At 39.5% G+C, this 11,569-nt stretch overlaps 1 long non-coding RNA gene across 1 annotated transcript in view; it reads right to left on the bottom strand.

The window, feature by feature from the left end:
* Nucleotides 1-10,546, bottom strand: part of LOC107837527 (uncharacterized) — a 19,251-nt gene extending 8,705 nt beyond the window's left edge. Inside the window, exons 1-2 of the long non-coding RNA XR_001663543.1 lie at nt 10,452-10,546; nt 2,903-2,906 (exon numbers count right to left, since the gene is read on the bottom strand). This is a non-coding gene — a long non-coding RNA (uncharacterized LOC107837527). The remainder of the gene's footprint in view (nt 1-2,902; nt 2,907-10,451) is intronic.
* Nucleotides 10,547-11,569: the final 1,023 nt, after the last annotated feature.

The raw sequence follows: 11,569 nt of genomic DNA on the forward strand, positions 1-11,569 counted from the left end.
AAAAAAAGCTTGTCCAAAAAGATGACACCAAACCAGCCCTTCATCTTTACAGACACGTCCTGGTCCTTAAAATCCAGGAATAAGAATGCAAACTAGTTAAAACACTGTTTGCTGCAGCTGCCTGGATCATGTTGAAAGATGTCTGTCTTCACTTGTCCTTGAATCATTGTCTTGCCAGGCAAGAGTCACTTCAGGCTTTAAAGGTCAAGTTTTCCTACAGGCTTCATTAGACTCAACAATGACAACAAACACTGGAGGTTGTACAGTATTACGTACATGCCAACTGCATGTCAGAGTTTAATCATTTTAACAGAAAACAACCCATATTTTACATCTCTACAATTAGGCTTTAGAGAATCAAAGTATTATTTGAAGCAGTAGCATGCCTGCTCTTGCTATTATGGAGCCACCAAAAAAGTACATTTTCAAGTAAAACTTTAGAGCACTTAATAATGTTATGTGTGAAAGCACTTTGGCAGGAAAAACAAAAGTAGAAAGGATAGAAAGGCCTGTCCTTTGTTTCCAGAGGAACCAATGTGACTCTTTGATCTTTTCTGCTTTCTGTTTCATTAAGTAAAATCACTTTCTGTTGTTCATTATAATGAGATTATAACTAAAATAACCACCCAGCATCAGCTTTATTTTTCAAGGGGAAAGAAAAGTATCTCGCACAACAATGATAGTAATAATAGTTGTCTTAAACATTTTTCACTTCCCAATAAGCTTTCTTCCTGTAGAATGGTGGACATCAAATTACTTGGAAATGAGCATGTAGCCTTTCCCAGATGTAGAGGCTTTCCAGTTGGGGTTTTAATTACTAGAACTAAAACAAAAAAACAGTAAAGATTTAATAAGACTTGAATTTTCAAAGACCTGTCACAAACTCCAAAAAATGAGAAAGTTAAGATTAATTCAATTTGATTCACTTTGGCTTAAGTTGTGTTTGAATTTAATCAAATTTAATGTAGTAATTGTGGATGTTTTTTTTCTTCATAAACATTTAATGATGTGGTGAGAACTATAATCAGAGACGACACAAAATTACAGTAAGCTTTTGTATCTAATGTAAACTTTTTTTTATGTTGAGATCACAGTTGGGCCTCGATTTAAAGGCCGTGTGTACACTGGAGTAATTTTTAATTCTTTATTTTACTTTACCAACATGAAGGAAATTAAAAGAAACACATAATTAGCAGCAGTGAGTCTAATCAGAGCAGATAACAACCAATGAGCAAGAGGAACCAAACAAGCCTTGGGAGCCTTTGCTGTCCTGTTTTCATGCTGGGAGAGAACACAAGGGAGGAAAAGCTGTCTGTCTTCTGACCTAAAAGGTCCCACTGATGAAGCTCATTATTATAAAACTGAACTGTGAAGCTGTGAAAGCCTTTAACATTACCATCCCAAGAATCCATGCAGAACACACCAGGCAAACCAAAACAACATTTCACTTGTTTGGTGGGTTTATTTAAAGGTCTCTGTAAAGCACAGATGGCTCGGTGAACTGCAGGGCTTTCACATGGAAGGAGGCAAACAAAGACGAGCTATCACACGTTTAATCTCTACAGATTTTTATAAACAAAGAAGTGAAGTTCCAGCGAGATAACAACAGCTACTTGCAGGCGGTATAAGAAAAGATTTAGATTACAACAGAAAATCGTGTAAAACCTGGTAAAAGTAAAACCGCCAACAGGGTGAGAGCAACATGCAGCCCACTACTAGAGTAACTGGGATCAGACAATTTCACCTCGATTGGTCCTGACAAGTAAAATTATATTTCTTAAGAGTAATAAACATAATATAACCACTGCCATGTCACTAACAGTCTACAACGCCACTGAGTGAAAAAGATTCAAAGTTAAGTAGTGTCACTTCAGGTAATGTGTCTAAGATTAAAATGAAAAGAGGAACAAAGATGTAAGACGCTATTTAAAAGAATAAAGTTCTTTTTTTCTGCAATATGTTGAGACATGTTTGCAATTCACCAGAGGTTCCTATATAATTCACTCAAAGTTGAATAGTTGATGCACGATTCCTTAAAAGTATTCATGACTCCTGAAGATGCAAAAACCAACTAGTTTAAGTGAAAGGTCAACAATGTTTTCTGCATACAACACTGCGACAAACATCTGACCACAGCATTTCGCACAGAGCTCTGCTGAAATAGTACGACCCAGACCTGGTGTCGAGAAGGGGAGGCGAATGCATCTCTGCAAATAAAATGATGCAATGATGCAGATCTACGTCAGTGGGAGCTGATCTCTGCATTTCGGAAGAAGCACGTGGAACCTTTTAGGCTCTGAGAGAGGCTAAGACTTTTAGCAGAAAACAGGAAGGCTGAACAGACTCCTGCAAATTTGCTGTCTTAGCCTTTTGAGCTTTCAACTTCTGTCTGTCAAGGAACTTGCTGTAATTAGAAATATTATCATTCTAAAGAAAATGTCATAGTTCTCCTTTGAAAACACACAGAGCTCTTGTGCTAGACTAACTGCTCTGCATTTTATGTGGCAACATAAAATGATAAAAGGTAGTTTAAAATGGCAATTCTGTAATCATTTTGATTTAAGATTTTGCAGCAGCTGCTCATATATGATAAGTCACTACTATTCCTAATATGGAAAAAACTAAGACAGGCTAAAAATAAAAATAGACCCAAGTCAAATTCTCGATTTTAGATAAAACTACATGATTCATATATAGATCTTTTAGTTCACAATTAAATCAAAACGAAAAATCTTAACCTTTGCAATCACTGTCAAAATAATTATAGTATGCTGCTGTTTCTTTGGTATAAATATCTAAAAGGTGGAAAAAAAGAAACATACATTTGCACCTAAATGTCAGATTTTGTAGAAGCCCAGAGGGAGTTTCTCTCCCTGGAGCTTTTTAATCCCACTCTCCATACCTGCCTTTGACTCTAATTCCCATCCAGTATGATCTCTCAGTATTGGATTTTTTAAAATGCCTGCAATTTTCCAGTTTTTCCAATTTCTTTGCAGCACCTTCTGCCTTATTGATTCAGTCACACACAAGATTGCATAGAACCGCACAAGTGAGCGAGCACACTCAAGCACACAGACATTGTAATGATTTCAAAGTAATGATTAGAGACTAGCTTGGTATTTCAGTATCTTGGCTTCATATCTAAGCAACACAAACCCCAGCAGACCTCTCTCAGCCTATCCTCCATCACACAGATACGGTACATAAATCCAGGAGACACAGACAAAACATGCACTATTTTTTAAGGTATCTGACTTACATTTTTAAAAATCTGTTTATGCACATCTGAAACAAAAAACTGCAGTAATGCCCTATAGTCAATACCACTAAAATATCAGTACATGTCCAAAATAGTACCAGTTAGTGGAGCACAAACCAAAAAGCAGAAATGGATCTCAACTCTCCATCCAAGCACATCTCTCTCAACCCACTCAACTCCCAGCTCAGATGTTGCTGCCAAATATTAACCAGCTTCAGTTATGCTGACCTTGATCCATAAACATCAGTGAAGTTCCACATTTCAAAAATAGAGCCGATGGAATCCTGGAGCCATCACATTTTACATTTACAGAGAAGTTTGGTTTTTCCTCCAGCTACCATGAAGAGTTGTTTTCCACATGGTGCAGAGACGAAAGAAAAAGAAACGCAATCAGGAGCTAAAAATACGGCAATGCTGTCAATAACTGAATCTGCATGAGAACATATTTCACAACAATTTCCTCAAGTTGTAAGTGTAATTTTATAACCGTCGACAAAGTTCAAATAATTCCAGTGTTTAACCAAAGCAATATTCCTTCTGTAATGTGAAGGGATTGTCAAACTGCTAGGAATATCAGTGGACATGTAGGTCACTGAATTTAACAATTATATAAACAACTTCCATGTTTAAGAAACCTGAATGACTTCACTGGGTCAGTAATTTTATCAGCTTTACATAACCACAAATACTTCAGAGAAAAACTATTATGATTAGATTCTGCACAATCGAATCATAAAATCAGCAACTGCAGTTAAAAATCTGTTAAGAAATCAATCACGTAATGTCTTGAATGATTGCTCAGTAACATACTACCCTCTCTACCATACCATTAAAGATCCAGGGGTCATTTTAGTTATGACAGCAAGAACAGGAACTATAATTTTCATCAGTCTTAGACAGATAACAGGTTTGATGCTCTGAGAGCAGGAGGGGAAAAAAACTCTCACCAGTTCCCAATCATTCCTACAAAACTTCAAACCTCCCTTGGAAAGTAACACTAAACTTAAACCTGGCTCTGGTGATTTTGATTAACTTCCAAGGCAGCAGATGATTAAAGATGGAGTAAAATTGGGAAAATAAAAATAAAAAAACAATCAAGAAGTCAACCCAGAAAGCCTGTTTAGAAGTCAAAAAGAGGTCAAATGGCTAATTAGGTTGTACGAATAGATACAAATGAGGACATTAGAGTCCGTATAAACAAACTGACAAAGTGACATAAATGATTCTTTTAAACTCCTCAACTCAGCAAACCTCCTAATCCTTCCCAAAGCCTTTACACCCTCCTACGTGAGATGAAGTGTTTCCTGTCCCATTTCCCTCCCTGCACCCCGGGTCATTGATTGATCTTTGGGAACAAGTCAAGGGGGTCTCTGCATCTGAACTATCTTACCGGTGGCTGCTGAGAGTTGAGCGCCCCCCTCTTGGTGGAGCCCCCTCTGGAGCTCAGCCTCTTCCAGGACTCTGAGAAACGCCCCCTGGCGGTGGGACGCCCCGGCCCGGATGCTCCTGACGCAACAGATAAATCATCCCGGGTGGAGAATGCCCGCTCCCTCCTCAGCTCTCTGCGCTCGGACCACTTCTTCTTGGATGCCATCGTTGTTCAAATTCAACCGAGGTATGTGGAAAGAAGAGCAGGCTGTTCTTGAGTCACACTTGTGCCACAGGTGGCATCTCTACTGAAGTCTCAAGTACTTGTCAGCACTCTGTGTGTCACCCCTTTGTTTAGTCCTTGTTTTCACTTAAAAAAAACCAACATGAAAGTCCGGTCTTAGTCCCTTCTTTATCCCGTTTTTTTTCCACAGATCTTCACCAGCTCAGATCCATTCCTGCAATCTTCTTGTCTTCCTCGTTGTAATCGTCCTCCGAGGGGAACAGGAGTCAGAGCGCAAGGTGGGAAAGCAGAAGGTCCTCCCTGCTCCCTGTTGCATGTGCTGTTACTGTGGCTCAGCCGTTGATGTTGTTTTCTCTCATCGCAGAGAAGGAGAGAGAGAAAAATAGGGAAACATGGCAAAGCACAGAGGGAGGGAGAGAGACAGGAGCAGGGGTACGTTGTTTAAATCCGGGTGAAAAGGGGCTTCAAGAAAGAAAAGGTGAGGAATCGAAGCACATGTTAAAAAGAAAAAGAAAAAAAAAGAGCCGACTGCAGGTGCAGAGAGCATAAAAAAAGAGAACAAAGAGAGGTCCAAGAGTCTTTGGAGTGCCGAACTCCTGTTGAATTTGATGTAGAGATGGTCTAAGATGACCGAGATACAGAAACACCTCAATCAGCAAGTCACTCTCTGTGTGTGAACACTGTGCTCTGAATACCCACTGCCTCTGAATCTCCATCTCCTCTCTCTCCTGCTTCTCCTGCTCTCTGAGCTTTCATTCACCATGTCACTCTCTCCCCCCCCTCCTGCTTCTCCCACCAAGGATTCCTCTTTTTCATGCGTTACAGTTCATCAGCTAACCCGCCAAACCCTCAATTTCTCTCCCACAACCAGATCAGGGACTGATTGCAAATATAAAATGACAGTTGTGAGCTCTTCTCCTTCCTCCTCTTCTCTTCTACCTCTCACTCAGAGTCTTCAGACGTGTCAAAAACTATGTCATGCTGAGGGATTGTGGAGTTGTCAGAGAAAGGGTGAGAATTTCAGTAATGTCTTCACACGAATCCGCTGGGATAATACCACAAGACACTGACATGCAACTAAAGACAAGATGGAAACAGAAGAAACACCAGGACAAGATGAAAGAGATCCGATGAAAGCTGGACGTAGCGGCAACAAGTAAGATAATGGAATGGGAGACGGCGTAAGGAGAGGTGACAGCGCCTGAACACTAGGGACATTGTTGCCGTTGCTCAAAGCAACCACTCACCACCTGGGAGTACACGGCACTGTGTGTATTTGTGTTTGTGAGTTTGGCTTGACTGGGAATGTGAGAGACAGTGAAAAAGCAAGACAGAGATCCCCAGAAGAATGAGAGCTGGGAGAGTGGGACGAGGGAACAAGTGACAGTTGGAGAGCAGATGAAGGAGAAGACACATAGAAACAGCCAGCGGGAGCTGGAGCACACAAACAGCCGATCTAATCAAGCAAAGAGAGGCTCCAGGTGTTATTGACTATTGTTTCAAACAACTAGAAGTCAAGTAAGCATTAGTTCAGTCACCATTACACATCTTATCTTGAAAGGTTCAGAGACAACGCCAAGAAAATGTCAGAGATACTTGAAAATCATGGCTAAATAGAAGAAGAAAGATCTGATGGAAAATAATTTAGACATAAAGTGGCTTAAAATGAACCAACACCCACCCTTGGTTATTTTTCAGCTTTGATTTGCTCTGTGGGATGTTCAAAGCTTGGGTTATCGTCATTAGCCTAGCTTTGTTTTAAACAGTCTGCCCACACAATAATTAGAACTGAAACTTATATAACATATACACTTATTACCAAAACAGTTCTCTCACTCACCAAAGCATGGAGGTTGCCAAATTTCAGCAGTCAGTAGGTACAGACTCCCCAACCTCCAGATGGCCTACAGATTAGCTCAAGAACTGCTTACAGAGAGCTTTGTGGAATGGATTTTCATGGTTGAGCAGCTGCATCCAAACCTTACATCAACCAGGTAAAGCGCAAAGCACTGAAGACATGTTCTTTGGAGTGACGGATAATGCCTCTTTGTCTGGCGAGCTTAGTTCTCTGGGCAGTTGCCAGGACAACTGCACAGCCCTGAATACATTGTGTCAAGTGAGAAGTTGGGTGCAGAGGGAGAATATGACGTGGGTCAGTTGCTCAGGAGCTGGACTCGACACCTTCGGTCCAGTAAATTAAACTCTTAATGCTTCAGCATGGCAAGATATTTTACACAACTTATAATTCCCAGCTTTGCATTGAAATAATTTAGTAATGGTCTGTTTCCTGTCCCCACATTACTGCACTACAGTGCACAAAGCAAGGCTCTCGACCTAATAGAACAACTTTGAGATAAATTAAAGTTCACTTCTGAAATAATGGTCGACAATTTCAATCAACCCACAACTTTCCGGTTTTGTTTCCATTGTTCATTCCTATGCTCATCAATCACCTGTCTAGAATTCAAACAATCAATGCAAGATACCCCAGTGTTTCCTCGTGGTGCTTTCATGAGTTCCTGTTTTGGATTTTCCCTAAATTCTAGGGGTTTTTTTTATTTTTTTTTATCTTGTTAAGTAAATACTACTTATTTTCACCTCCTTCTGTCACCTCTGGATTTGGGTGATGGGAAAAGAAAGTCAGACCTGATAAAAAACACTTCAGAATCCACAACAGAATCTGTCCAACGTTGTTCATCCAGCATAACACAAGTCAACTTGAATGTCTGTTCTTCTTGGCAGCTATTCTTGCTTATTACTCCATCTGTCTGCAGTATATTTTTCTGACCTTTTTACCATTGTGTGGCTTCAGGACTTTGATCAAATTTGGCACTGGAAAGTGCTCTTACTGATCTTGCAGTAACAGTTGTGCAGGCTAAACGTTAACCTGCATTTAGCCATTTGCTTTAAGGTTATCCAAAACTCGATCCCTGACGGATCTGGACTGTCCCCTTGGCTTCACAATGCTGTTTGTTCACTATTGTTCCAAACAAATGACTCAGGCTTTCACAGAACAGCTCCATTTATAGTCAAATTAAAGGACACACAGGTGGACTAATTAGCAGAGTTCTGAAAGGAACTGGCTGCGCTGCATTTTATGTAGGGAAATAAGAATAAAAAACAAATACAAATGCACATGTTTCATTTCTGTAACAATTTTGAAAAACATGAAAAACATTCCCAACCATCTTACAATTAGACATTAGGCATAATTGGTCTATCACATGGTATCTCAACAAGAACACTAAAGTTTGTGGCGTTTCAATAAATGTGATAATAAATATGGGACCATTTGTGTAAAAAATTACTTCTTTATCAGTTTACATAAACATAAACAGTCTAGAATTTCAATTGTTAAGACTTACAGCTATACATAAACTGTCAAAGACAAGACTTTAAACTGTGAGAAGTCACAGTACATCCTTAGAAATGCTCAACACCTAGCAATGCTACATGCTTTAACATTAATTGTGTAGTTTTCATATTCTTCTGCAGGATGTTGCAATGTCAGCCTGACTTGCACAGCAAGTCAGGCTGACTTTCAGCTCAACAACTCTTTGATCTAATAATTCAGCTTTACAACTGAATTAAAATGTAAAAACCAAAAGAGAATTGGCACAACCAATTAAATATTTTCTGACTATCGAAAAATTGTTTAATTCATGTCCCTTTCTTGGCCTTTACCTCTCGGCCCCTAAATAAGCAACACAGCTAATTGAATTTGGAGTTTAATTTTAGAAATTGATTTTATGGTAAAATGAAGAAGTTACAGAGCCCTGAAACCAGTAAATATTTTAGCTAGGAAGCATAAAGCTTGTGGTAGATCTATTAGGAGCAATAATATCACATCATATTAAATAGATATGATGGCTGCTACGAGACAGAAAAAAGACACTTTGATTTTCTTCAGCATACAAAAAGGTTTGCCATAGCAAGAAGATGCAAAGTTGAACAAATGTAGATTGGAAAAATAAACACAAAACTGTAAAATCAAAGAAGCACGTTCGCAGCTCCAACGGTTATGGACTTGTGCTACTAAATGAGCAGTGGCAAAAAGCTTTTGGCGACCACTTACAGCACTAATCTTTTCAAATGTATTAATAACATTTTCCTTTGCAACACATAACAGAAGCTTCACTGGTTTGCTTCACCAGTTTTGTGCCGTCCCCAAACTTGTAATTTTCCTCTCAGTGCTGATCATCAGCTGGAGTTGGTCCAGCTGCTTGTATTTTCACTAAAACTAGAAAAATGGAGCCACTGCTAAAGTCCTTGCACCAGCTCTCTGTAACTCAGAGAATGAACTTTAAAATACTTTTTTTTTTTAAGTTCATAAAATCACTGAATGGCTTAGCACCAAAATGCATTATAAATATGTTATATATTATGTTATTGTCAGATCAACCTTCCAGACATTGTTTTTCAACCCTGGTCCTCAATGCACACCACCCTGCATGTTTCAGGCATTTCCCTGCTTCAACAACTTTTCCTCATGTTATTTATCTGCATTTGCAAATCATGTTATACTTCCTATAGCTACCTCGTACAATTCTCTCTTTATAGCATGTAATTGTATATTCATGAACAAATTTAGCAGTTTTTCTTTGCTTCCTTGCAAGATAGGAAGAACAAAAAAAAATTATGTCAGTAAAATGTAATTCCATCATCCAAAGTTGTGACTCAGTCTTGCCATTAGATGTTGAGTGTTTGATATTTGACACAATTAGACAGCAGTTTTATTTCATATACTCCATCCCTGCAGACACAGGCATGTAGAAATCCAACAAACTCAGCTTAAATATATACAGTGTCTTGTGAAAGTATTCATCCATCTTCTTCCCCATGGCATTTTTTTTGTGTTTTGTTACATTAGAACTTGTATTTAAATGTGTTATTGAAGTAAAGCCCTGGAGGCTGCACCACCACTACTAACCAAACACCACCATGAAAACCAAGGAGATCTTCTAACAAGTCAGGGACAAAGTTGTTCAGAAGTAGAAATCAGGATTGGGTTATAAAAAATATCAAAAATCTCTGATGATCTAATATAATCAAATGGAAAGAAGATGTTACCACAACAAACCTGCCAAGAGAGGGTTTTCCACCAAAACACCTAAACTCCATGTGGAAAACTTCACATGTATGGAGGAAGATACTTTGGTCAGATGAGACCAAAATTTAACTTTTTGCCCTTCCTGGAAGCCACTCTGCCTGCTGCAAAATTGCCACATCTCATCACTCCAAGAAGACCATACTGACAATGAAACTTAGTGGTTTCAGCACCGTGCTGTGGGGATGTTTTTCCAGCAGCAGCAGGGATCGTGGAACTGGTCTGAGTCAAAGGGAAGATGGATGCTAAATACAGGAAGATACAAGATTGCTGTTCACCAGTAGACACCATTTAATTTGAAGGAGCAGTTTTGTCTTGAGGAATGGGCAAAAATACTCCTGAAAAGATGTGACATATTCATATAGAGACCTATCCAGAGTGACTTGCAGCTGTGATTCCTGCAAAAGCAGGGGTGGAAGTAGGGGGGTACGGCAGGGTACTGCGTACCCCTAAAAGATTTAGCAGGGGTACACAGTACCTACAAGAGAGGGGAGCCGCTGTCAGCTGTAAAAAATCATTGGGTTCACTGTGCAGCTGTGAGTGCGCCCGCTAATCAGCCGTAACTGATTAGTTTTTCAAGCACAACCCAAAACATGACTTAATCAGTTAATAAATAGCTTCCCCCCACCCCTCCATTTCATGTTGTTTCTGAACTGTCCTTTGCTAGAGCAGCTTTTTTAATCAAAGTCCTACCTATGTAGTGTCATGTGGTTGCCGTGGTTACTAACCTGAAAACTAACATATTGCATTACACGCTCTTCATTACAGCTCNTGAAGGAGCAGTTTTGTCTTGAGGAATGGGCAAAAATACTCCTGAAAAGATGTGACATATTCATATAGAGACCTATCCAGAGTGACTTGCAGCTGTGATTCCTGCAAAAGCAGGGATGAAAGTAGGGGGGTATGGCAGGGTACTGCGTACCCCTAAAAGATTTAGCAGGGGTACACAGTACCTACAAGAGAGGGGAGCGGCTGTCAGCTGTAAAAAATCATTGGGTTCACTGTGCAGCTGTGAGTGCGCCCACTAATCAGCCGTAACTGATTAGTTTTTCAAGCACAACCCAAAACACGACTTAATCAGTTAATAAATAGCTTCCTCCCCTCCATTTCATGTTGTTTCTGAACTGTCCTTTGCTAGAGCAGCAGTACAACATGTCAATCGCGGAAGGTTTTGAGTCGATCTTGGCAGTAGGTGACAAACTGAACGTCACCAGGAGCTGAGACCAGCACATCCTCCTCTGGCTCCTTATTAAAACGTTCGTGACTTTATTAAAGAACAAAAAAAAAAAAAAAACATGAAAAATCAACAAGGTGTTTATATTAATGACCCAACAAAAATAATAATCTCAGTAATTATTGTTTCTACAAGGTGCTGTGCAAATCTGTGCGATTCGGTTCCATTATCAAAATAACTAGCAGAGTAAGAGTTTAAAATTAACTAATCAACCACCGCTGTGTTCATGAGAGCGCTTATTAATAATTGCAAAATAAATATCAAGCCTGAAAACCTGATATCGTAACGGACTGAATGTTATGGCTTGTGCAGGCAGTTGTCACGGCAACGGGTGTGCTTAAATGATAAAGAGAGAGA

Source organism: Poecilia formosa, unplaced genomic scaffold, assembly GCF_000485575.1.
Source record: "Poecilia formosa unplaced genomic scaffold, Poecilia_formosa-5.1.2 Scaffold5, whole genome shotgun sequence".
Lineage (NCBI taxonomy): Eukaryota > Metazoa > Chordata > Actinopteri > Cyprinodontiformes > Poeciliidae > Poecilia > Poecilia formosa.